The 27,501-nt window shown below is 40.7% G+C and overlaps 1 protein-coding gene across 1 annotated transcript in view; it reads left to right on the top strand.

Moving 5' to 3' along the window:
• Positions 1-1,403: 1,403 nt before the first annotated feature.
• LOC308125736 (cadherin-18) overlaps positions 1,404-27,501 on the top strand; it is a 127,350-nt gene continuing 101,252 nt past the window's right edge. Inside the window, exon 1 of the mRNA XM_080489696.1 lies at positions 1,404-1,726. The gene's annotated coding sequence lies outside the window, so the exon portion shown is untranslated. The remainder of the gene's footprint in view (positions 1,727-27,501) is intronic.

Genomic DNA, 27,501 nt, shown 5'->3' with positions numbered 1-27,501 from the left:
CATTCGAACAACAATGGCGGTCGAAGCCACAGGAAACGCGGCTTTTTGAAAAAGCTCGGATTCCGTCTCAATGTAAACGGGGGAAAATAAGAAAAAATTTAAACTCTGCTACTGTGCATGCACACCACGGTTGTAGTGAATACTTCTTCTGCACATGCACAAGTAGATGGACAATAACAATAGTATTTGTCTCCATAGTGACATGACTGCCAGTTCGAACTGCATCGTTTTGCATCATCAAACATGAAAAAGTATATATATATATATATATATATTCTCATCCCCTGTACGATCAGTCGGATCTTTGTTTGCACCTGCCGTTTGCACAGGTCAGTCAGGTGACTGCTGATTGCATCTAAAGTTATTCAGACCAAATTCCATTAAGAAACCCCCCCCCCCCCCCCCCCCCCCCCCAAAAGAGCATTCTTTTTATTAGGACAAATAAGGTGTCAGAGTTGTTGTTTCTGTCTATCATGCTTCCAGCTTCCAGCTGTCGGCTTCAGCGTTAGCCTTTCTCCTCAGCAGACAGCTGTCTGCATGTTGCTGCATTCAGCATGTACCTCTTCTTCAGCAGAGGGAGATCCATAAACTTAAGTGTTGTATTCAACAACTAAATGCAAATTACTCAATTTAGTCACAGGAAGAACATGTAAACCTGGCACAGAAACGATCAGTCTGGACATTAACATGAAGCCAGTTTCTCGGTGAGTTTAGAGTTCAAACCACTGCTGCAAAACAGGGTTTTTTTTCATTTAAAATCTGAAAATATGAGCATAACATTCTCTCACACTGTAAATATTAACTCCAAATCGAAATTCCAAAAAAGACGATTTTTGAGCGTTGACTCATTTTTGTTCAAGGAGAGATGAATTTTAGACATTTTCCAGCAGGAAATAACAAAATACAGAAAAAGAATCAACTTTTTTTTTTTAAGCCATTAAATTGTCAAAATCCCCTGTGTTTCTGTTTCAAAGCACATCTTTCCTTTTCTTGCTGTGCAGTTTTTTTTTTCCCTACCTCATTGTCGTTTCTCTATATTCTGCTGGGAACTGTGTCTGATACTGTGTGTGTTTGAGAGAGAGAGAGAGTGTGTATATGTGTGTGTAAGAAAATGAGAATGGGATAACGTATCGCTTCCTGATCACTATCTTATATAATCACGTGTTAACAGAGAAAGACAGGAGCGAGAGGAGGAGAGGGAGATAATGGAGAGGTGGTGGGAGAGAGAGAGAGAGAGAGAGAGAGAGAGAGAGAGAGAGAGAGAGAGAGAGAGAGAGAGAGAGAGAGAGAGAGAGAGAGAGAGAGAGAGAGAGAGAGAGGCCGGTCCGAGCTGGAGAGCCTGCAGATTGATCTGGAATCCCACCAATCGGGCTCCGTCTGCGTCCTGAGCCGCCGCAGTTACCGGGCACGATTGGAGGATGGCGCGGCTGGAGAGATGCGCACACAAGCACAGGCTCTGCCCGCTCGTCCAGTCTCCTGCGCGCACACACACACTTACACACACGCGGAGAGCGAGGGAGAGTGTCGGCGCTCCGCGCACTGGAGGAGCTTTGCCCCGAAGAGGATGACACGCTCTGGTGGAAGAAACTGAAAGAGACGGAATTGTCGAGAGGAGGAGGGAAGAAGAAAAGAAATAAATACAAAAATGTGGCACAAACTCCGGTCCGCGCGTCTGCTCCGCCGTTAATCAGCTGTCATGTGTGTTGGAGCTTGTGATCGCGCGCAGGTAAGACAGACTAATAAGTTTTCTCGTTTTTGTTTTTTTTCTTTTGCTGATGAAATGTGTTAAGTTTGTGCGTCGGTCTGGCTGCGCGCGGCGGGCGTGTGCCTCTGCGCACTCACTGTGCGTTTGATAAATAGGAGTTGGACCGTGCGCCTTGGATACAACCAAATCGGGCACTTAAACCCAAAGAAACAGACGCAATGTGGTTAAGAAAAGAGAGCGGGAGAGAGCGAACCAGTCGTGTTTATTTTAAATTTTTTTAATATTTTAACCCCTCTCTTCTCTATAATCGGTGCATTTTGCTCCCGTCTTTTCCTCGCGGTCTGTCGTTGCGCACGGAGCCTCGCTGGAGTTGTGAATGATAGACAGACTGCTGTAACTGAGTGGGAGTTGGAGGTTATCCGATTCCTCTGATGCGTGTGCCGCACTAGTGGTAGCCAGGCTGGAATTTACGCGCACTGCAGGAAACAGGAGTCCACTCATTGACTGCAGGCTTTTCTATAGGAGATTCTTCTCTCTCCGCACTGGACCCGAATCACCCCTCTGTAGGAAGAGAGAGGGGGAAATGGGGATGCAATAAATGGCACGTTTGTTGAGTGAATGCCTCAGTCATCTGCCCCCCCCACCCCCATCTCTCTCTCTCTCTCTCTCTCTCTCTCTCTCTCTCTCACACACACACACACGAAATGCTCTGACAGTGGAGATGCGTGAGTGGAGTGCCAGTTGCTTTGCTGTCCCTATTAATGTTGCATTGATTGGCTTCTGCTGAGCAAAGGGAGAGAACTGCACTGCTGCCAATCCTGTGCATTGCATCTTTTAGAGGTCTCTCAAGTTATCTTACCATGCATCTGTATGCCCCCCCCCCCCACCTTCTGTCCTTTGGTATAGCTGTGTGAAAAGCTTTATTATAGGGCTGTTTGGCAGCTCAAGCGTTGACACTGATGTAGATAACAAGTCCTGTTTACATGCGTGTCTGAGAGAGCAGGGTATTTTTTTCCCAAGGAGAAGCTTTGAATTGCTAGACTTGCAGCAAGTAGCTTCTTCTCCCAGTGGATTACAGCCATGACCTCATGAAGCGATGTGGACAACAAATATTGGTATTATATGCTCTGCTAATTATGTGCTTTCTTTTTTAACTCATGTAAAGGTAAAATGACCCATTTATTTTACATCCACGTGCCTTTTATGTGACTTTTTTTAAACATTTTTTATTTGATTTGGCATCTGACTCACCTGATGAAGAAATGTGGTAATTATGTCATCGCTGACCTTCAGTAATGTATAAAAGCACCTCGCGGCAGCCGTGGGCTTTGCATGACACGCGTTGAAGCCATCAACCTTCCCAACATCCTCCTATTATGTCAATCTCGCCTCTTTCTCTCCATTTAAACTATTTAACCACTTAATCACCCACTTCCGTCTGGAGACGTTACAAGAACACCTTTTACTGACCTAAACGGAGTGGCTGTTGAATTGGAATCCAAAGCGCAGTATGTGTTTGCTTTGAAAGCAGAGGCCCCGGCTATCATCTCTCCCATGGACGTTGTTAAAGCCTTAACGCCGAATGAGGCAGCTGACTGAGTTCTGAAGGAGCCTGAGGAGTTGGAGGTGCTTGAGTTTCACATGTACTGGGCAACTGCTCTGTTTAATTGGGCAAGTGGAGCCGCCTGGAAAGCACAAGGACATTAGGAAAACACAGCACTCTCACTTCACCATGATTAAGAACAAAAAAAAAGAAAAAGGCAGAGCAGGGAGGGGGGCTGAAAAAGATGACATAACTAATCTGTTTTTTGATTACATGCTCCCTTCAATTATTCTTGTAAAAGAAACAGAGAGGCCTTGAAGTTGCTTTCGCCGGTGAGACAAAAACATATCAACATGCAAATATATTAACTTCACATTGATGCTTTGCAAAGTGTGAAATTCCAAATTGATCTGCATTGATAGTAAATCCAAACAGATTATAGTAGAAGAAAAGATGCATTTTGATAAATTGTATTAGAGTTTAAGCTTTACAGTGCATTTCAATCCACACAAAAAAAACAATACGTTTAAATGGACAGATCTATAAATTTGAAGATGGCAGTCAAACTATCATTTGTAAAACAAATTCAGTAAAACATTAAAAGCCATGATTTTAGTTTGTAAGTATCTCAAAATAATAGTGTTTCATATTTATTAGTATCATTATTATTATTATTATTATTTTTATTAAAATGTAAAACAATGCTTGAAACATCGATAAGCTTGTATGTCATTGTACAAATAACTGAAAAACCTTAAGAAGCCATTCCTACGGACTTTATGCAAAAGGAAGGAAATGGTTATCATGGTTTGTCAACATGTCTATGTTTTGTTTTGACATTTTTACAATTTACTTGGTGGCGGATCAAATTGGAGCCTCTTGCGGGACAGTTTTGGTCCACGGGCCTCATGTTTGACACCCCTGGTCTGAGTTACTTTGGAGGAAAGTGGGGACTGGGCAGTTTTAGAGTCACCAATTATTCTAACATGCTTGTCTTTGGGTCATGGGAGCAGGAAAGAAAGAACCCACGCAAACCCCACATAGAAATCCCTACAGTCTGGAGTCGTACCAATATCATCTCACCGTGACATACCAGGAATAACCTCTGCTGTTCCTTCTTTATTCTTCGAAATGACCAAATTAGGCTCATTTATTACAGGCTTAAATATTAAAAAACCCAAGAATACACAGGTTGCCACTTACCTGGAGGAACGCTAAGAAGAACATGGACTTAGATGAGAGATGAAAGCCAGCAATGCAGGATACAAAATAAGCCAATTTCGTCCATCCATTTATTTTCTATACCACTTTATCCAACCTCAGCTACTGACTGCAGGTGAAGGCAGGGTTCATTTTGGACACATCAAACACAATAATATGATAATACATACAGCTATGGGCAATTTTAGAGTCAAATATCATCCTAACATAAATGTCTATTGGTTGCAGAAGCAGGGATGGAAAACCCATGCTTGAACAAGGGGAACATGTATACTTTAAATACATCCTCTAACTGTTAGATCTACTGTTCTACCTCCTCCTCCCTTTAAAAAAAAAAAACCTACCAGATCAGGCTCATGGAACACAAAGTTTGGATATCCATTTTGTATCGCTGACTTGTCTGAAAACTCAGTTTACTACTTACCTGAAGTAATTTAAAATGAACTGAGGCTTGTCTGGAGGCGACCCAGAACTGACTGCACCACTATTAGTGTCACATAAGCCAGAATTTCCGTGTTAAACATGAGCCAACCGCAGTGCTTGAATATCACATCTAGTGTGATGTGGACTCTCTGACGGCTGTGTAAAGGCCAAACTATGTTAATCACTGGAATCCCTGTTTGACACCAGTTATACAAACATTAGCCTGGAGAAGTGTCGCGTCAACTCGAGTGTGAACAATTGTGCAAGTAGAAGTCACTCGCTGCTGCACGCTAGCAGCGGGGCAGACGCTGGTTTACAAGCCGTGCGTGATGCTCAGCATGTTGCAACACCAGAGCATTAATTGCATCAAACTGTGTGCAGTTTTCGATCACACTCCAACTGCCTCCAGAGAGTCATGACTCCCATATCCTCCTGGGACTTTTATATTTGAGTTTTATAATTGAGAGTCACCCGTAATGACAATGCAACTTCATCATCTGTCCATACCAATGTCCGTGTGCTCCCATTGTTAATGTTTATAGCATATTGATCTCTGCGGACATGTTTGTTTGTGTGGTTTCATTTTAAAAAAAAAACAACAACAACAACAACCGGCTGTACCAACCTATGGCCTACCATACTAACAATGACAATTTCAGAGTTTCTGCCATTTTCAAAAAGTTGCAGTGTAAACGCAAAACTTTTCTGAAACAAAAACGATGCAGTCTCACTTGAAATGTCGTAAATGGGGCCTAAATCTTGACCTCGAGTGTGAGAGACCCAGGGGTCACCTGGTGTCAGATGTTAGATCTATTAGAATATTTCTTAGCAAAAGCAACCTCTTTTGGCATTGAGTCTAATACCATTAAAAATAGTGATCATTTCCCTTTTTATTATCTCCACATAAAGAAGGAACATTAATTTGTAGGATGAGCAGCAGAGCTGAGTATTTATGCTGAAAATAATGGGTTGAAGCCTCTCTACTAATCCCAAACTTAAGCTCCGGTGCTCATGCCACAAATGCATTATCCTTAAAATATGTTGCCATACAAACAAGCTTCTCAAAAGTAGAAGCCATTGTTACAATCAGTAAATAATCAGCAAAACACAAGTGATCTCATGTCTTTTTGTGTTAAGGCCACTCTGCTGCAGAGTCGTTGAGATTAATATCCATAAAGATCTCCCTAGTAAACTTTCTACATCAAGCCAAAAGCAAGCAGCATGAATTCATGATCCATACAGAATAGACCCATCCCAGATGGTTACAGTTCGGCCCATAATATTTTACTTTCTGTCGCTAGTGGCTTTGACAGAGGTAAGGGTAGTGGATTACTGGTCCAAACAGCACAATAAAAACGCCATTTAGAAGATGAATTATGCTCTCCTCTAATCATTAACAATCTCCTTCCAGATACCAAACAAAAAGGGCTCTATCTGCCCACCAGAGCATACAATATGTGGGGCTTTATTCAAGTAAGAAGTGTTGATGAGACCTGTCAGAGCTGCCATCGCCTTCTAAATACAGGATGCGACAATGTAAAATAATCCCCTGCTTCTAATGCAGCGGTGTGGATGTTATTGTGCAGCTCACAGAGACAAATGATGCATGGCGTTTCGTCGTTCAGATTGCGTAGACGAGGCTCTACCGATATACGGACGCACTCAAAAAACAAACAAGAAAAAACAAAACAAAAACAAGTCTTCTCATTGAGCCGTGAATGTGCACCACTAAACAATGCACTTTACATTCTTGGCAGGAGCAGTAGTAATTCATTTGGAATTAGAGGAAACCGATAGTACAGCTGAACGAGGAGGGAAAAACAAGGGGCCTCACCTCGTGAACGTCAAGTCATACATTTTTCAAAAGGAACAATCCTGCCTCATTGGTGAAAGAAAGAAGAGTTAACTGGTCACTCTAAACGGGTGTGAATGTAACGGCTCTTGTCCTGTGTTGATCTGGTGACCTGTCCAGGGTTTATCCTGCATTTTTCTCATCCTCAGCAGGGGTTGGATCAAGAACCATATGCATGGATGTATGACTGTCTCATAGCTTCTAAAGCCTTGTTGCTTCCCAATGGAGCAACTTCACACAATAACACACAGCCACCACTGTGGCACTGAATTAGACATTATTCACCCTTTTGCATTATTCAGCTTTCCGATATCTTCTGACAGAATGCTCTAAACTGGCGAGGAATACCAAGACTTGCCGTCCACACTCCAGCATTCAATGGCATTGATCACCATTCCTTTGTTGCTCTACTGCAATTATCACTGAAGTAGACTCGCCTCAGTTATGTTTTTTTGCGGTTAGCAAAAGGCTTCTTAGTTTAATTGATCACTTTTTCTTTCAAGGTGCAATATGCAATGTTTAGACTCCCTCAGGTTCAAGTTGTTTAGTGACTAAAATTGCCAATTGTGGTCAATTTTAGTTGGCTTGACAGCCTTTGTCCCTGTTATTTCACCATGATGGACTAGTCAGATGGCTGAGATTGACGTGCTCTGCACTCCTGAAAAGGTGATATATAAGATGAATGGATGGGTACCCCCAAAACAATTAGCCAAATGAGCTTCTCTGATGTTATCTCAGTGACAGTGTCATAACCTGCTTCTTCTTGCAATACAGGTTTGCACCACAAGACGGTGTGTTTAGTAACTGTTGTAGGCTACAGATTTCGAGTATAAGCCATTTATTGGCCAAGGAGACATTGTTCCTTAATGTCCTCTACACCCACCTAACGTAGAACAGTGTCATGACTTAAATTTGACAAAGAACCTTTTAAACTAGCAATCGATACCACAGTTGGTCTTGTTCCCTTTGCTGTTCACCAAACAAGCTGGTGTAGAATGTAAGAATATTGCTTTGCATCACCATTAACACGTGTGTCAGGCGTAAAGTGGAACGTGAAAGGAGCAATAAAGACCTATCAGGTGATAGAAGGCAGTGCACTTTCCCTCATCAGCCTCCCTAGATGGTGGTCAGCGGGTTTTACATGGTAATCAGTGGAGGAATGATTACACCCCAGGACAATTTGGCTCCAAAAAGCAAACCAAAGCCAATCAACCAAACAAAAGCACACTCATCGATACCTTTAAGAAATGCCAGGTTTTCTCTGCAAAGCTTTGTTTGGGATTCAGAAGTTCAGTGGTTCACAGTGGAGCACGAGGCAGTCTGGAGCGTTCTATGGGCTTCTCCAGTGTGGATGAGAGCGACGTTCAAGTGATTCATCTCTCACTGTCAGTGACGAATAGGCGGCAGAGCATTTCCTTAAAGAGCTCTCAGCTCTATAAAAAGGAAGTGAGATTGTGGGCATGAATCTAGGCCATGGCATCGCCGCGTTGTGATTCTGACCTCTAGTACACGCTGCCAACATTAAACTAGACTGGTAATTGTTTAAGATCGGAATACAGTCTGTGATTACACTCGGCGAGGAAGATTATATTTTTTAGCCAATCACACGCAAGATATGAAACGCAAAAAAAAACATTCACTTTAAACAGATGCTCCTCAAAAGTAATTCTTTCTCGTAGTTTATTTTATACCTTTCACCTTTCATTCATTTACTGTTTTATATATATATCTCGATAGATAGAGAGATAGATGGCTACAGACACACACACACCAAATGTCCTTCTTGTTTTACTATATTTTCTAGCTTGTATGATCTATTTTTCACTTTATTTTTCTCTCTATGTCAGTGTTATTAATTTTATCATTAACTTTGAATTCAGTCACAAAGTTGGGCTTGTGTTAGTGTCTATAAATACAGTGTCTATAAATACATATTTGATTGGCTCTGTGTCTCTTTATGTATTTATTTACACACAAGTACGTGTTAGATGCATATCTGTATGTTTTCATGTGTATTTTTACTAGAGTGAAGCTTCACTGATTGATGATGCTGTTAAAGTAGGTTTCTTGTACAGTCACAATATCCTGCCAGTTAAAATGTGGCCTGTTCAAGGGTGTTGAACTGTTTTTCTACCCAGAATGCATCAGCTTGTCAGTCCTCCTGCCACTCCTGTCCAACTTGAGCTTTGTGAAAAACATTTTATTTTTATTTATTTTTTTAAATCAGAACCATCCATATTTGAACACAGCCGCATAAAAAAAAAAAGTGTTTTCAAACCGATAAAAGCTGAACTAAAGCATCCCAATTGTTGCTTTGCTCAAAGGCACCTTGAGAGATGCCGCTGAGCTTAAAATGTTACAAATAGTCAAACAAGACCCCAAAGCCCCAAAGCACCACTCTCACATGGCTAGACAAATTGGCAAATGATGAAAATACTGAAAATATTAGTCTGAAATTGGGTTTTTGGGGGGGGGGTATTTTAAAGGCTGCAAAGTGTGACGTGAATGGGGAGAAATGGAGCAGCAGTCGGATGCATGTCAGTGTTTGAAGAATTACTCCGCAAACCAGGAAAGCAGCCATTCGATTGCCAAGATGCCACATGAATAGTTAATGTACTATTAGAGAGCTTTGGATTTCACTCTCACATTGGTGAATGTTTGCGCAGAGACACCCCCCCCCCCCCCCCCCTTTTTTTTTTTTTTTTTAAATAGCTCTTAACGATGAACTATAGTTATGTAATCACTGCCTCTTCCTGTCTGCGATTCCTAGGGGCTGCCTCCAAGTATTTTATTTTGTTCTCTGCTTTTAAAAAAAAAGAAAACCCTAACCTGTTGGGGTGGTGGGGTATGCCTTTCGGTCATGTTCAGGATTCTCCGATGCTTGTTCTTTATCATCCCCATCCCCCTCCAGATTTACATTCCACGCTCGAGGCATTTCGCTTCCAGTTTTGTACTCGGCACATTAAACGGTATAAAATGATACACATTCAGCGATATACTCAAGGAGAGTTCAGCAGCTTGTGTGTCTGTTGTTAGACGGTTTTAACATTGAACGTCTGCAAAGAAGTCACTTCTTTTTATTACCAGTTTTGTAAGAAGTTAACCAATAGAGGCTACAATATTGACGCAATAATGCATTTGCAAACAAAACTGAAGTATTTGCTTTGTCGCACATGTTGTCCATTAATAACTCACGACACAAGCGAGGCTAATGCTGCTAATTGTTTTGGGTATAAATGCGTCTATGCGTTGTAGTAATCGTTGTCATATCGGCCTCCGGAAATGTCCCACTTTTCCAGCTCCACATGAACACACCATCTGGATATGTATGTCAGTTAGTGTAAGCAATTAGCTGGTTTACTTGATTTGGCTTGAACGTTTTAAATGTGAGAAAAGATCTACATCAAATAAATCTAACAATCTGAATGTTGGAAGTGTTCAGTTTAGTTTTTTTGGAGTCTATAAAAACTTCCCACTTTCCTCACAGTAAATTCCAAATTTGACAGCATTCAGACGTATTTTTTTTGACTTGGAAGTGGGAAAAATACATCAGTATACATGTTTCTTGGAAAGCAAGAAAATGTCCTGCTTTCTCTGTGCGACGTTCCCAATAGGACATTTCAAATATATTTACTTTGTCTGAATTTCTGACTTCTGAAGGAGTTTTCCCTCCTCAGAAGTTGGAACTATAGATCATTAATATCATAAAGCTCAAATTTGGAACTTCCTACAGAGACTGTGGGAAGTTTGTTGACTTCTGATACCATTCAAATATATTTTCACCACTTCAACTTGCATCTTTCCACAGAAACTTATACTTTTCCCACTTCTCAAGTCTCTTAAACACGCCACGTCAGTATATCAAATGTAAATCCTCAGCTGGTTGCTCAATTGAGCTTAAACCTTTTAAAATCTTCGCCTCAAAGGTAAAAATGGGAATATTAACATACAATGTCTTGTCTTCTTAGAACTCAACAAGACTTCTAACTTTCTTTGATTGAATTTCCGAATTTGACATCTTATAAATTTTTCAGAAGTGCAAAAGAAATACACAATTAGCTTCTCGGAACCCAATGAAACTTCCCACTTTCTGTGATGTGAATTTCCAATTTACCTTTCCTACTTTCCAGTTCCTCGTGAATACACTGCCCAGTTCAGTCTAAATCAAATTTTCACATGATTTTTTTTTTTCCTGCATAGATAAATTCTGAGTCTTAGGGAGAAATCTGTCTTCTTATTGGGAAGCCTTGACTTTGCAGCCTTCACCATCTTACCTCCAGTGGAATATGGACTGTTAACTGAAAAGCCTTGTAGTCTCCTGACAGAGGGGAAAGGCGAGTCACGTCAGTTAGTTGTCAGTGTCACAGTGCAAAGAGAAACCCTGATGTGTGGCACTGATAAAACATTAGTGTGCTCGGCGCCTGTCAGACCTGCTCACCCTTCACGTGCATCGCCAGGGATGTGAGGGAGATGTTAATTGGACCGTGCCAGCGCTTCACGGGAGGGAGAGGAAGAAGCAGAGGATGGACAGGGCATCCATACTGATTCAGCGATCTGAGCGGGACGGCTGTCCACTAGAGTCCGGATTGAAAATGCAATTTTATTCGTTACTGGAATCACCCTGGAAAAGGTTTGATTTACTACTGGAGTTTAGACAGATGTTATAGTTGATGCAGATGATCAGAAATTGAAATTATGTTCAAATATGCCTTCGAGAAGTAGCACGTACACCGAAGTTTAGGGAATGAGAATGAGTATCAATCAAAATCCAACATTTGGTTTGAACCACTCTTAATGTTGTGCACGAAAAGTATGAATAGGAACGATCTTTGAGGACCGGAGAAAGAACAGCATGAGCTTCCAGTGCAAACAGAGCTCCAAATAAACCTCGAAACCTTGTGTATTTAATCATTTTGGAAGAATACTTGAGCTCCCTTTTTTTTAATGAGAACGGGTTGAAATTGAAATCTGCATCCCCATTGTGATTAAAGATTAGTTAGAGCAGCGGTGTCAAAAATAAGGCCCACAGGCCAAACAGCAGCCCACCAGTGCGTCCGATCCAAGATGCAGGATGACCTTGCGGAGAATAAAATTACAACATTTTTATCTGCATTATTTCTTAATGAGAATAACTTTCTTTGTATTAGGGCTGGGCAAAAAATCATTTTGATTGATTTATCGAATACATAACTAAAATCAAACCTCGAACGAGGAACCCGGTAAGAGCAGACAAACGGAGCTGCTGTTACCGGGTTTACTTCTGTCAAACATGAGGCCCGTGGACCAAAACCGGCCGCAAAAAGCTCCAATCCAGTCCCAGAAACCACCAAGCAAGGTGGTTATATAGGATTTATAGGTTGTTGTTTTTTTCACATTTCACTGTATTTTGCAGCAGAATGTTTCATTAAAATAGAGTTTATGTTGAGATTGTTGTAATTTTTTGTACTAATTGTGTGACCTTGCAAAATGCATCCCGTATCCTGTGCGGCACAACAAAGAAACGCTTTCAAGTGTAGATTTAAAGGTTATTATAGCAATATTTTACCAGTCCAACCACTCGACATGAAACTGGACTGTATGTGGCTTCTCAGTGGGTTTCTGCAAAAGATTGACTTAAAGCTCTTCAACACCACTGTCCTGCTATGTATTGTGATATCTGCAAACTAGATGCACTGGGTCTATCACTAATAATGGACAAACTGTAACTTGCACTGCTTTTATGTGCACAATGAATACTGTATATTCAAACGTGCAAAAAAACCCAACTTATTTCTCAAATGTTCATTAGCCCCATTAAGAGTGTGTGTACACTGTGGTGTTTCTCCTTCACTGTGTTCATACAGCTGTGTGAACGTAATCCATCCCATCACCGGCGTGCAGATTGTCTCGGAGCCGTCTCTAGGATCGTGATTGCACCGTTCACGTTTTAACAACATCAAGCTGCTTCGTCACCCCGAGCGCCGCGATCGTGAGCCCGCCCGCTCTTTGCCAAAACTGTCGAACCTCGTGCCAAAGTGTCAAACGGCTCCTCCGTGGATGGGGAATGAAACTTGTGTGCGCCAGGCGAGCCAAGACTCGGCGCCAGGAAATTGAATTTAAAGCTCAGCATTTATTTAGATCCATGTGTATGCTGAAACAAAGCTATTGTGTTGTTGCATGGCACCAAGTGCCATTTATTTCTTCAGCCTGTTGTCAGAATTTCCATTAAAGTAAATTACAACTCCAAATCTGCTCATCATCAAGAGCTCAATCCAGTTTTTAGGGCAGGTTGCTTCACAGATTTGTAGGTTTACGGTGTTTGATTAAATGCCAAATTGTGATATTTAGGAAATTTAACCAACCAGAAAAAAAGGGAATCCTGCAGATGTGCAATCAAATAGTGGTCTGTTTTTTTGGTCTGCGGTGATAGAAATTAAACGTCAGTACATGGTATGAAACTTTAGCTTGGCTGAGTAGCTTCCTTATATATTTAAGAAGCAAGAGTTTTATTACTCACCTGCATGAATGGATATGTATGGAAACGATGCAGTGCAGTCGCAACCAAAAACAACCAAAAAAACCTTTAACTCACGAGTGTCAAACATATTTTAGTTCAGGCGCTACAAACAGCCCGTTTTCATCTTGAGTGGGCCGGAAAAGTAAAGTAGTGTCATAATAACCTTTCATTTTAAACTTTAAAGTTTTTCTTTGTTGTGGTGCAGAGTGCAGTATAGATGATGAAAATGTCCATATTTTCACAAAACCAAACAATTAGTCCCAAGAACTACTACAATCTCAAGATAAAGACAAAATAGAATAAAGCAAATAAATAGAATAATCACTCACATGTGATGAACCCTGACTAAGTTAATCCCAGTACTGGCTGCCTTTTCCTGCCATCGATCCATTCATCCATTCATCTTCCTAACCCATTGTCATTTCATGTTGAATTAATGTAGAGATCGAAAAGTGTTATCATTTAATTTGAAGGCGTTTTGGAGCAAACATCCACTCTGTTGTAGGACATTACTGTCTTGATTAGTAAGTGTTTTTCAGAAGCTGATTATTTACAATTAATGTTTCTTCAGAGCTGAAATGTCTCATATTTACCCTTTAAAAGTTTACATAAACAAACATTATCTTAATAAATGTCAACTTTCTACGTAAGAAAACATCGTGATTTCAAGACATTCCAAAATATTTGTATTCATTGGCAATTATGAGCATTAAAAAGATGTTTCATAGTAAAATTGAAAGGAAAAAAAAGAAGAAACTGCCCTTGAAATGCAAATTGGCTCGATCTGTAATCGGTTGGTTGATTCAATTAACTAACTCATAGAATGATAAGTTTGATATGTATTCATGTTAAAAATAACAACAAAACAAAAAAAGCATGTATTAGTCGAGACAGGACTTGATTATGATAGAATGTTTTCCACCATCTTAACGAAGAACATCAGGCATTACTCATCCTTATGATGGACAACAAGTTATCACAAGTGAAGACAGAAAAAGATTTACAATGTTTTACTTGCAAATCTTAGAAATCCCGTTACTGTGGTTATCAGAGTCAGCGTAAAGAAATACCTCCGTTTTTAGTGTCACTGGATACTTGGTTTTACATTTTACAAGAGCGATTAAACCACTTTGGACCCAATGTTCCATTGTTTCTGGACCTGCTTCCAATTTTTACCACAGTTATTGTTATTTTTCTCCACCATGTTTGATTGTGTGTGATATTCTTGTGGGTCAACCCACAGTGCTTCTCTCGATCAGTGTATAAGTCTAAAGGCCGACTTAGCCCCTCAAGACCCTCCGTGACTAAGTGTAGTTAAAATTGTGGGCGGTGCAAAGTCCAGTGAGGGGCCAGACCGCAGTTAAGTAGCCTTGACCCCCCCCTCCACCCTAGGCACCGCCTCACTGAGCCCTATTGTTGAGTGAGGTGAGGTGAGGTAGGAGGGTTGAGAGGGAGGGAGGTCCCCCCGTCGCTAAGGCCAGCCGCAGGCACGGCCCAGCCGGACCCCCCGCTAATTATTGGGGACCATGTCGACTCAAACTGTGCCAAGAAGACGTAGTTGAGCCTTTTCGATGTGTCGAACGGTCGGGGACTTATTGTTTTGTGAAATGTGCATGCCCGATCCCTATGGCAGTGACAAGATAGGATTAAATGGTTGAGAAGACACCACCTGGATCTGTAAGCAGGCTAAAAGCTCGATTTTCACTGCAGAAGATCGATAAGTTCCTTCCACAAATGAAAAACTGCTCCATATTCTGTACAGACACACACACACTCACACAGAGAAATGAAACATATCTCTCAAATTTATCCTCTCTCAAAGTAACAGAGCCAAAGAAGAATCCTTGGAGGAGCAACAAACGGAAAAAAAAAAAAAAAAGGAAAAACCGATGAGTCAGAGTCAAGGAAGCCCTGTTGGTAATTGAGAAGAGGAAAATGATCATCTTTTTTTTTGTTTTTCACGGTGCTGCAGTAACGTTGAACAGCACGGTAAAAAGACAAAAAGAGAGCGAGTGTCAACCGTTTGGCCCACACAGTGTGTACTGTACACCTCCTCATTCCTCCGTCTGTTTCCTCCCGTCTGCATCACCAGCTTTTCCTTGATTTGGACGATGAGGTGGCATATTTTGTCTGTTATCGCCACCCACCTCCCCCCCCCTTATAACCACCAGCCTCCGTGGGGCACTTTCTAAAAGTAGCGTGGCGAATATATATATACAAACTCACCCCTCCCATAAAACAAAACCATCTCTCACACTTCATCCACTGGTGAGGGAATCTACCTGGCGGCGAGAAAAGCCCGCTTTATATGTGTATGAAATGCTAATGCGACTAGCCCGGGCTCCTCTCTTGTGTTGTTGTAAAACCCACCCGCTCTGTTTGTTTTAGCATGTGTGAAGCTGCGAACGCTGCCAAGCCGCGGCCGCCTCAACCTGTATTCCTGCAATGCCAAGAAGCGCTGTAGGTGATACGAATATATTTCCATCCCGAGTCGTGTCTCGTGCTTGCTGTTTGGCGCTGGGCAACTTGAATGCAGCGGCGCGGCAGCTCATTCAGGAGCCGCTGATTAGTCCAACGGATGAGAAGCATTTTCTGTAGCTGATGAATCAGTCAATTATCAGTCCGGGATGCGAATGATTCCCTCTCGCAGCTTCTTGAATTTGGGATTCCTAAAACAAGCATCAATTCTTTTAAACATGTATGCTGGATTGAAGCCAGATGTATTTTCAAGAAGGGCTCGTTCCAGAGTGTTGAATGGACCCATGATTCAATCCTACATAACCTCACAGGTTACTACTACATTGCTTATGCTACTTCTGCCTTAATGGCTTCTACTATATTACATCACAAGGCATGTAAAAGGAACTACATTATTAAGCATGTTAATGCAAGAACTCTGAAACTATTAATGTTTTATTAGGCATATTACAAATAATCTTTTGTGTATTAGCACATTACTACAACTACACTACATTATGGATGACTCATTAATACTAAATCACAATGCCTGTTATCACCACAGTACTACTACTACTACTACTACTAATCATATACATAAGTAGGGTTATTACTACTAAATCTTAATGTGTATTACTACTATGGTACTACATTATCAGACATGTTATTACTAAATCCCAAATTGTGTTATTACTACAATGATAATAATACTTCTACCATAATACATGATTAGACATTTTACTACTACATTTCAAGGTTTGTTATTGCTACATTACTACTATTTACCATTACATACCTTACATACTATATTACCATTACATGCATTACTATGGCAAATATAAAGGTGTTATGACTACATCACTAGGAGCACTGCTACTACTACCACCACTTGTACTTAATACTACTACTATAAAACATTGTTAAGCATGTTTCTACTGAATCTTAAGGCATGTTATTACTACTTTACAACAACTACACATTATCAGAGATTTTACAACTTCATATCAAGTAATCCACTTCTCATTTCAGTCTGTAAATTACTGGTAAATTACTAGACATGATACCACTGCATCAACAACATCTTGCTATTACTTTACTAGGTATGTTTGTACTGCTATTAGTACTGCTGTACTACATTACTCGGCTTATCGCCATTACATTCCTACTACTAGACTATTTACTCGTCATGCACCCACATTACTACTTCATCACTAAACTACATCGCTCTGCTGGGTGATTTACTACTACATTACCACTATTATATTTTTAGGTGTGTTACTATTATATTACACCTACTATGTTGTATTACCCGTTATGTCAATGCCACATTACGACCACTACTATATCTCATGACCAGATGTGTTACTACTGCATATACTACTGCTACACTGCTGCGTGTTACCTCTCTATTGCTAGATGACTCAATACTACATTGCCAGGAATGGTATAGAGGTGGTATAAAGTGTACATCTACAGATGCAATGCAATACTTTTAGTATATCAGCTTCCTCAGTATGACATTTGCATTTTTCTACCTGAAATTCTGTATACGATCTGACCCTTGGTGCGCGAAGCTCAAGCTGTAATTTTCAGGGTTTGTAGAAAATAAAACTGTACAAAAAATACATCTAATTAAGCCGTGGCATATTGAAATGACGATTCAATAGACAGAAGAAAAAAAAAAAACATTCTTTATTGATTCCTGCCAAATTCCTCAGCAGAAACAAAAAGTCTCTTCTCAAACACGCCGACTTGTTTCTTCTTCCCATAAATTATACATCATTGTATTGACACTGACATTTTTTTTTTTTAGATAAACATGTTTTTTCTTACCAATTATAGCCCAATTTACACAATCATTAAGGGCTTGATTGATGACAGTAAATGTAATTTACCCCGTTTGTCAAACATCCGGGCTTTTGCCTGTCTTCTGTGTGCGATTTTGATCGACCTTCGTGTGAATATCGCGCGGCAGCTCCGCACTCTGAGTGGACAGAGGGATGATGATGATGATGATGATACGAGTTGAAAAACTGTGTGTGTTTTTTTGTGTGTGATTTTTTTCCCCCCTCCCTGCAGTGGCCAGCAGATGGGTGCTGTCTGCTCCATCCTGGCACTCCTGCTGTATGATGAGAGCTCAAGAATCCAGCCATTAAACACACAACAGATGGGGCATTTTCCCATCTTCCACCCAGCTCTCATTAAGCAGCCAAACAACATATAGTGAGGTTGACGAGTGCAGGCATGCTTTCTAATTTGACACACCAAGACGGGAGGCGGAGGAAGAAAAAAAAAAAGAAAGAAAAGTGAGAGGAAGAGCTCTTACTGCTCCTACTTTACAGACATAATTAAAGCAGTTTAACTTGGCATGTAAACATGCGGAGATGAAACCATCGGAGGCTTCCCGCTCTCATTCCGCCAACCTTTTGCCTTGTCAAGGCGTGTGAGGAGTGGTGCGTTCTGGGTCGGAGGTAATCAAAGCTGAGAGTCTGAGGACAGATGGTGTTTGGAGGGTAGCGTACTGGAAGGACAAGTTGCTGTTGACTTTGGGAGAAATGGTGCGAGGGGGGGGAGGTGACTGACACACAATCCTCCCCACATGACTCAGTGGGAGTCATTACTGCAATGAGCCTAATTACCTCCCGGCTTAATCTGTGTTTAAAAACCTGCTGCTTATTGCTTTTAATTACCCACAAGTGTTGGGGAAAAAGATTGAAATACAAAGGTGAAGTATTCTGTCTGTTGTTTTTCTGTGTTTGAAGCGGGGGGGGTGTTTGGAGGCATGTTTACAACGTGCAAAATTTCAAACTTCAGATGTCTAATTGTAGCTTCACCGCAGTTGTCTGTTTGCGGGATAGTTTACACAAAGGACTCTGACTGTCCTCACACTCCGCAGCATGAGTGTGTTTGACGGGAAAATATTTTCTTTCATTCTCTTTCCCAGGTTACGCCGTCATCTGAGCAGATCTCTACTGTCTGCCTCCAGACAGTCAAATTACTCTCATCGTTTTAGGCAAGACAGAGCTGATTCTCAGATCCTCAGATCTTTGATTTGACAGGAGTGGGGGGAAAGTGTTTTCTATAGAGCCGACTCATGATTATTAGATGAGCTTGAGGTTGTTTTCTGCCGACCATCCTTGGGGTTACGTAATGTGATCAAAGTCATATTCTTGCAGGAGGTGGAATATGTGCGCCAGTTAACTTGGTGAAGAAAGTGTCCATCATCCGCCTCTGGAAAAGTATAAAATGAATATATGTTGTGACGTTAGTGGGCAGAACCAACCGACTGGGTATATCTCTCTCGTCTCAGAACCGAGCAGAACAAGGAGACGAAACCTCCCGCCAGCATGGCTCTAGGGGTCACTGAGACACGCTGCAAGGTGATGAGCTCTTTGATGAGAACCTCACCAAACAGGGTCTAAAGCATTGAATTATAATTTGAATGAGTTCATTTGTTGTTCTTCACAGAATCAAAGTGAAAACGCCATCTGTATGTAGTTTACATCAGGTGGGTTGTGCTCCAGGCCCCCCATCACCCTAAGTTTGATAAATCAGTATAGAAGATGAATGGATGGATAGAGTCATAGATGGTTTAGTTGTTTTTTTGTTTTTTTTGCATGTCTTCTTTGTATTTTTAGTGCGTTCTTGTTGGTAGTTGTAGTTTTTCTAGCTCTGCAGCATCTCTCAAGGTGCCTTTGAGAAAAGCAATGCAGCTTTCATCCGTGGAAACATTTCCATGCAGCTCCCCGGACAGAATGTTTCAAGAATGGATGGCTCTGATTTACCAAATCAGATGATGTACCACACAAAGCTTAAGTTAGGCCACAGCGGAAAAGGAATTGACGGTGGAAGAACTACCCACCGAAACAGTCCATCCAGCCGTGATTCCCTGTGATTTCTCGTAAGATGGCATTGTGGAAATACGACCGTCTGCCCGGCTAAACCCCTCCCGAATTGCTGGCATCGCTCTGGAAACCTGCTTGTCTCCTCCAATTTCTGTGAACCTCCAGGGTGAACCACACATTTAGAGGATTGCCCCGCTTGTGAAGCTGATCAGACTAATCTGCTTTCTTTCACCAACAATAAGCCGGGGGAGATCACCCGCTAGACACCAGGCGGCACGGAGAGTATGTTTAGAGCAGGTACAGTTTAATCGTCGGTGTGTTTCTCAGTCCTGATCAAAGTGATTGTCATCATATGTCGGCGAGTGGGAAAATTCCCATGTTATTCAGTATTTATCTGCAAAGTAGGCTAATGATTGGCTGCAGCCTATTAAGAATGAGAGGAGTAACATTCGCATGTTAAATGGAGCAAATTCCAAACAGCTGGGCTTCCTGTTTATTGTTGAATTGAAAAGAACCAAACCAAGATGCAAATTGTTCAAAACGATTTAGATTGCTTTAATCTTATAATCAGGGTGCAATTTTACTGACTTTCTCCTCAGAAATGTGCATTTTGATTTAATAAATATTTGGACAGGCCATGAGCACATTCAGAATGTTTCCCTTTGGGAGCCATTTTCAAAAAGTTTCATTTTCAGTGACTCTGATCACTGTTGTGTAAATGGACCACCTAAATGCAATCAAAGTTTTTTTTACCTTTTTTTTTTTTTTTTCTTAACGTGAAAATGCCATGTAAACGTGGCTTAAAATGACTTAATTCAGGTGGATAGGTTCTTGTATGTAAGCTGTTGCTGTCACACCTGTTTGTTTAAAAACTAGAAAAAAGTAATTCAAGTTGTCGACCACTTTAGTTCTTTTTTTGCATTTTTGCAAAATGCATTATCATTGACGTGGTACACTCGTTAGTCTTTGAAGGTGCAGTCACTTAGATAGGTACTTGTCATATATATATGTTTTTTTAGATACATTACAGGAAATAATGTAAATACTGTATGTTATTGGATGTGAGGATTCATAAATAATAAAAGACATTATCAGAGATTACAGGTTATTCCTTGAAGATATGAATTCATGTTGTTATGTTGTTAGAATGCATAATGGCTGGGACTGCCAGGCCTGTTGTACTGATTGTAATATAACATTTTAACTTCCAGTATTATTGTCATCAGTGTGGATCATTTTACATTAAATCCAAATTCTGAAAATGTGTGTCCTCAACCATGACACCCCCATACTACGCAAATAACATCTTTAATCCAGACAATGTGCCCCTGCATGAATCAAATCAAATCAAACTTTGTTTATTAGCACTTTTCATACAAAGGGTGCAGCACAAAGTGCTTCACATACTATTAAAAGAAAAATATGGACACCACAGGCATAATTTCATCTTCATGGACGACAATGCTCCCAGTGGCGGCATCAGTGAACGGCTGCTAGAGACCAAAGTACCTCACATAGGTATTTATTTAACTTTATCCTGACCTGAATCCCACAGAAAACCTCTAGGATCAGCTGGGTCACCGTGTTTAGGCTTGAAGCTCTGTACCCCTGAACCTCAATGACCTGAGAGATGCACTTCAAGAAGAGTTTGATGCCTCAGGAGACGATAAATCCACCTGTGAACAGCAGGAGACGCTGTCATCAAGATGGAGTTTGTTTTGGTAAACACATCACTGGTATTGGCCTTTGTTTCAATAAATTGTCTGAGATGAGGAAAACACCATTTTATGTTAAATGCCTTTTTTCATGACATAATCATTCGTCAGTGTAGTAGCATGATTTGTTTTTTTACACATTTCCCATAAATTCCACCTGAAAGCCCAATATCCAAAGCTACCAGTATATATTCAAGGCAAGGCAATTCCATTCATAGAGCACAAGGCTATTCACAGTGCTTTACAAAGAAATAAAAGACATACTTGGTCCTTCACTGTCCTTTTCAACCCTATACCTTTACGATCCGGTCATGTCTTTAAAAATGCTATTTTTGAATTTATTATTTTTTTAAAAAAACATTACAGGTGTGTGCAGCCTGTCTTAAACCCTCATTACTCTTCCAGTCTGTTTCTTTTCACATTTTCGAGACTTGAAACTCGAGCACACGGCATCTGTTTCTTATTAAAATGTCTTTAAAGCAGCCTGCTATTCGGCACGTAGAAAATTATTTCACACAGAGTCTGATTCAGCAGGAACAGAAAATGAATTTGTGTCCAGGCCTCGGGAACATTTCTCAGCAGTGTGAATCCACACAAACCAGTCATCGCTGTGTCCTTAATTTTTCTTCCTCCGCTGTTTGGTTGTTTTGGCTTGTTTACTCAACATCGCCCGAGACGACGGACGACGTTAAAAAAAAAAAAGAAGACATTTGTGTTTGTTTCTCCTTTGCCGGAGGTCAAAGAGTCAAGCGTCTCCCGCCTCTCCGTTCTGGAGGACAGAACAGCGGTTCAGTGATGCTTTTGACCCGGTCTTCTGCTGTCTGCTGTCTGACATCGCCAGAGAGCTGATGCTGTGAAATCGAATGCAGTGGGTGAGCTCTCCGCGGGAGGCCAACACATTAGCCATTAGCTGCTCCCTCCGTCTGAATCCAGGTGCATCTCCGCCTCTTCATGTCTGTCATCCGCCTTTATTCCTCCAACTTTTAAATCGTTTGGGGCTCCAGCGTCATCGGCGGCGGTGATTACGGCGCGAGGACCGTTGGCTCTGCTCCGGCGAAGGTTTTATTAAATTTAAGTTGTTTATTTGGCGGGTTGTGTCCCCGCAATCGAGTTTCCCACTTTCCATGAATAAAACAGGAGATGGAGACATTGTTGTTTTTGCCCTGGTGCCCATGGAGCGGTGGCCACCGGTTGGTTAGATGAATAGTAAATAAAGAAATGATATGAATGAACCTCATATTAAGTTAGAAAAGCAAGCGGTGGAAATCCAATGTCATTGCTGAGTGGGGGCAATAAACGGATTTACAAATGGCATCATTTTTTGTCATGTGTATGACTGGCATAAGGGCTCAGAGCTACATCTCAAAGTATTGGAATATAGTGGAAAAGTTCTTTTTTTTCCTCTTTAAATTCCATTTTTATTATTGATTCAATTATTTAAAGCTTCTCTTGTTTTTCCGTTAGTCCGTCATTAAATTATGTATTGAAGTGCGTTGTTGTTGATGTCACATTAAATTCTGTTGAGATAAACAACACACAGCAGACTCGTCTGAGACATAAAGTCAAAACCTTTGTTGGTCCCAAACTTTTAAAATCCATATCGCATAGAGCCTTAATCACTTTACATGTTGGTAAGATGGAAATTAGATTGGTCGAGAAGGGATGTTTTATAAGAAATGCACATTTGCTTCCATTGTCATTAGCTTGTTTGATGTATAAAATAAAATAATTCCAGCTTTGTACATTTCGGCTTTTGATAATTACACTGTGTGTTTTACCAGGATAATGCAATCAAGGTACAACGGTGACAAATCCATGTTAGAACTGCATGTGTGTGGGAATGCGTCCCCTCTCGTTCGCCTCCTGCCAGAATCTGGGTGGCTGCCGCTGTGCATGACCCATCCTGTTAAACGCCGCTCATAGACAACAAACAGGCCACGGGCAGGAGAAGGCAGCACCCAAACAATATCATCATCATAAAAATGGGGAAATTATTTTCATTGACGGAGCCAGATTCTGTTGATTTCATGGCTCCCCAGAAATGCATTTTTTTTGCCTAGCACGATAATCAGACAATTAGAGAACTGATTGAAGGGGGCTACAGGAGGCAGGAGTGAGGGAAGCCACTGGGGGAAAAGAAACTCGTTCATGTGCCTGCACTGTCTGAAATTATTAGTATTTTGGCTTTTCTGTTCAGGCGTCACCAACATGGTTCATGTGCCTCCATATAAAGGCTGATTCAGATTGGGGGAGTCAAACATTTTTTACCTCAGGAGCCACAAACAGCCTAATTTTATCTTGAGTGGGCCGGACCTGTAAAATATCTCCATAATAACCTTTTAATAGTAACCATTGATGCCTTGTGGAGGCAGTGTTGAGCAGTGTAACTTGAAAGAAATGGTGGATCTCGTCCAGGAAGAGGCATGTCCTCCTTCACTACGTCGGTCAATCTTCTCTGAGGTTGATGTAAACAACTACAAGAACAAGTTTGTCTCATTTTTATTCAAATGGACCTGCAGATTTTAAGAGGTTACTCCGATCACTTCATTCAGTGTTCATGTCAACGGAATAATCTGATTCCTCAATTGGATTGACGAAAAGAAAAACGTTTTATTCTCTTCAGCAAAAAAAAGAAGAAAAAAAAACTCCACAGATTTGAGTGTTTCATTGCGAGTAGAGTAAAACCTTTAAAATCTATAAAAGAGCTTATTGGAGAAGAACTCCTCCATCAGTATTCATTGCAGGGCTTCAGATCCCCCCCCCCCCCCCCCATGTGATAGCTGGATTTGGGGCGTAGCTCTACCTATGCAGATGAGCATCTCGCCCCAGATTACACATGTTTAGTGTGCGTCTGAGTGTTTATCCCACTCCGCTTTAATCTGAGCCGATGTGAAGCAGACCACTGCACTTGAGCAAACATGACGGACAAACGTGTGAGCGGGATCATTTGCATGTGGAGATATCTGAAACACGGGGATTAGTCAAGGGCGCCTAAGCACGTCTTAATCCGTATACATGGTGAAAATATTTATATTTATGAAAACATAACTCCAGTGATTACGCTTCAAAGTGCGTGGCAGCCGTAAGTTGTATTAACGTCGCGTTTGCTCTCTCATGTTGTTGCATGCATTGTGGGAGATAGAGAGCGGCGAGGCTTTGAAGTCTCTCGGCTTTTATATATCCTGTTAAATATCAAATACTGGCGTTTGTCCGCCTCGTAATCCACGCGAAGCTGCAGCACTTCAATGGTGGACCAACTCTGTGCTGTAAGTCTGGGACGGGAAACTTTGATCATGGTGAGCGCCACTTAAAATGTAATTCTCTATCGGAGAATTTTAATCGATTGTTTCACGATGTATGAGCTGTTAGAGCTAAATGTATACCTGTGAAATAAGTCTATTGAATCATAATGCATGCGTTTTATGACTTTCACCTTCAAATAGGCGCCACCTGATGGACTAAACACACCAAGACCTGTATCCAATATTAAAGTAGATGAGTTCAATTATGTTTGAAATAGACCATGGTTTGGAAAATCCCATTTTTACTGTTCTGAATGCGGGCAATGTCGTACTCTAAACCAGTATTGAGACCACATTTCCAAGGTACTGGTCTTGACCCAAACATTCTATTTTTGGGGGGAAAAGGACAATTTATTGTATCGTTATAGTTATATCTTATGATATTAATCATTTTAACCTCTTGTGTTGTTATATATAATTGCATTCTTACAGTATATTCACAAGTTATCCTGATAGATTGCTTCTGTAGTTTTACTGATAATACCTGTTTTATTTATTATTTAGTTTTTAGTTTTGTAAAGCACCTGGTGACTCATGTCTGTAAAAGGTGCTATATAATTAAAGTTCGATTCCATTCTATTGACTGACAGATAAATGTAATAGCACCAACACATACATGTAAATACCAAGTATCTACACATTATTAGATACACATCTCAACTAAAAGACACCAAGTATAATATTTGCAGTAGTTATTCATTGTTACTTTTTTTTGTTTTACATGTTTGCTTATTAAATAAAATTTCTGTAACAAATACATTCCTTTAATGATGTCAAACATGATTTCAACATTACTTCAGTGTGTTAATGTATTAAAAGTATGTAGTAAAAACCTGTTGGCGAGCAGATGTAAAGTTGAATTTGAGGATAATTAGCATTGTTTTGTTTTTTTCGCTTTTAATTCAAGGAAAACCAGTTTTGCACAATCGTACATTTTGCGTCCTTTAAGAATGGAACGACGACTCCCAAATCTTTTGTTGTGGTATTAAAGTGAAGGACGTCGTCAATCAACAAGGTGAAATGGTGTCATTTCCTCTCTTCCCACACAAAGAAGCATTCTGAGTGATGCCTCCTCTGTAGACACAGAGCAGGTTCAGCACATCGCGCTGCTGCTCACAAATACACAGCATGCCGATATTTTATTTTTTTCTCCCCACAACTTTAATACTATACATAATTCTCAATGTAGAAAAAACACATTCCTTCTGTCTTTTCCATTCCACTGCCTTTTGAAAATCACCTTCTGCTGTACGTCTGAGTGGCTTGATGCCCCGTCCTTATCGCGCTAAATGTATTTCTTTCTGCCACGCTTATTATTCACAGTGTGTGACACAACGCTCCGAGCCCCGCGGTGTGCCTCGCTTCTGTTAAAACAGCCAAATCAAACCCCTTTTTAGTTTTGTTTTGTTAGTTGTGTTTTTTTTTTTAAATAAAGCCCAGTCATGCATCGAGTCACGGGGGGGGGGAGAGACGTGAGTTGGACCTCAAGGGGCGGTATCATCCACCGGGCTCTGCTCCGACCTCACAGGCATGGCCGACCTTTCTAATAGCGATCTGGCTCATCCACTCTAAACTTATTTGTATCACGCAGATAATGGCAAAAATGAGTGGGACGCGAAAGCTGGGCTTCTCGCCGTTTCTCGGCCGGGGACTCATCATTTATGAGCCACAACCGATAATGTAGAAGATAAGATAAGAAGATAAGAAAGCACCTGAAATTCATGTTGGATTTTATGTCAATAGAATTGCACGGGCCACCTTAAATTTCACATAGCCTGCTAAGATCGCCCTTACAAAAGTAATGATGTCTCTAAAACTTTGAGACATTTTGTCACATTACAACCACACATGTAAATGCACTTTATTGGGATTTTATATGATAGACCAACATGATGTGCTGCATAATTTTAAAGTGGAAGGAAAATTAAACAAGGTTTAAATTTTTTTAATTTCTTAACAAATAAAAAAATGTCTAAATCATGTTAGTTAATGTTTGCATGCATACATATTTCATAATTGGCCAATCAGACGCAATCCTACTGCCTCAGAAGACCACCCACTCAGGAAAATCAAAAACAAATAAATAGAATGTGGACCCAATCATGGGCAAGAGAAAGAGCACTGTTTAAAGAAGAAGAAATCTCATTGCATAAATACATTAATATCAACATAAGTGTTTGTATTCATCGCAAATCATATTGTCACAATACTCATCAATAATGTGTCATTACATGTTCACCTGATGTGGTGCAGCTCCACTTGCATTTCCGATGCAAAGTAGTATTTCACTTTGTTTTTAGTCATTTTTCCAGGTTTCTGTGCTTTTGAACTCTGGATTGTTGACACATTGTATTTTATATTGTTGAATTGATACATGGAAATATACTTGGTCTTCACTTAGGGCATAAAGGGCAGTAGGCTCAGTCTGATTGGCCAAATATGTTGATATGCACAGCATTAATGCACAGTGCATGGAAACATTCACTATACTGTAGTTCATTCAGGTTTTTTTGCGATATGTAATGGGTTCTGTGCATGTTGATATCACAGTGATGAGAAATGTACTTTTAATTATGCATCCCTACTTATCATCTTATTGCCATGGCTCCTGTTTATTAATGGGCGGAAGATATCAGGCAGCAAGTTGATGTGTTAGACCTGCATTGATGCGTCAAAGAGACAATCTGTCAAAACAAAAGCCAGATTATCTCATTGACCCGGGCGTGGAGTGTAGGCTGCCCCCATCCGGCAGACCGGCCACTGAAACTGTTGGAAGTTAATAGAAACAGTACAAAAAAGTAGTAAAAGTTCAAAAGGAAAGATGTAAACCGTCCGACTAGGAAAATAAAAAATATGTACATCATCGCTGAAATGAGACGTGGAAATTAACGACACCCATTGATATTCTGTGGCCCTCCAGATTTTTTTTTTAAAAAGCTCAA

Source organism: Lipophrys pholis (genome assembly GCF_963383615.2).
Source record: "Lipophrys pholis genome assembly, chromosome: 20".
In the NCBI taxonomy this organism is placed as follows: domain Eukaryota; kingdom Metazoa; phylum Chordata; class Actinopteri; order Blenniiformes; family Blenniidae; genus Lipophrys; species Lipophrys pholis.
The sequence above is the reverse complement of the archived record's forward strand: the minus strand, read 5'-3'. Positions and strand labels throughout refer to the sequence as shown.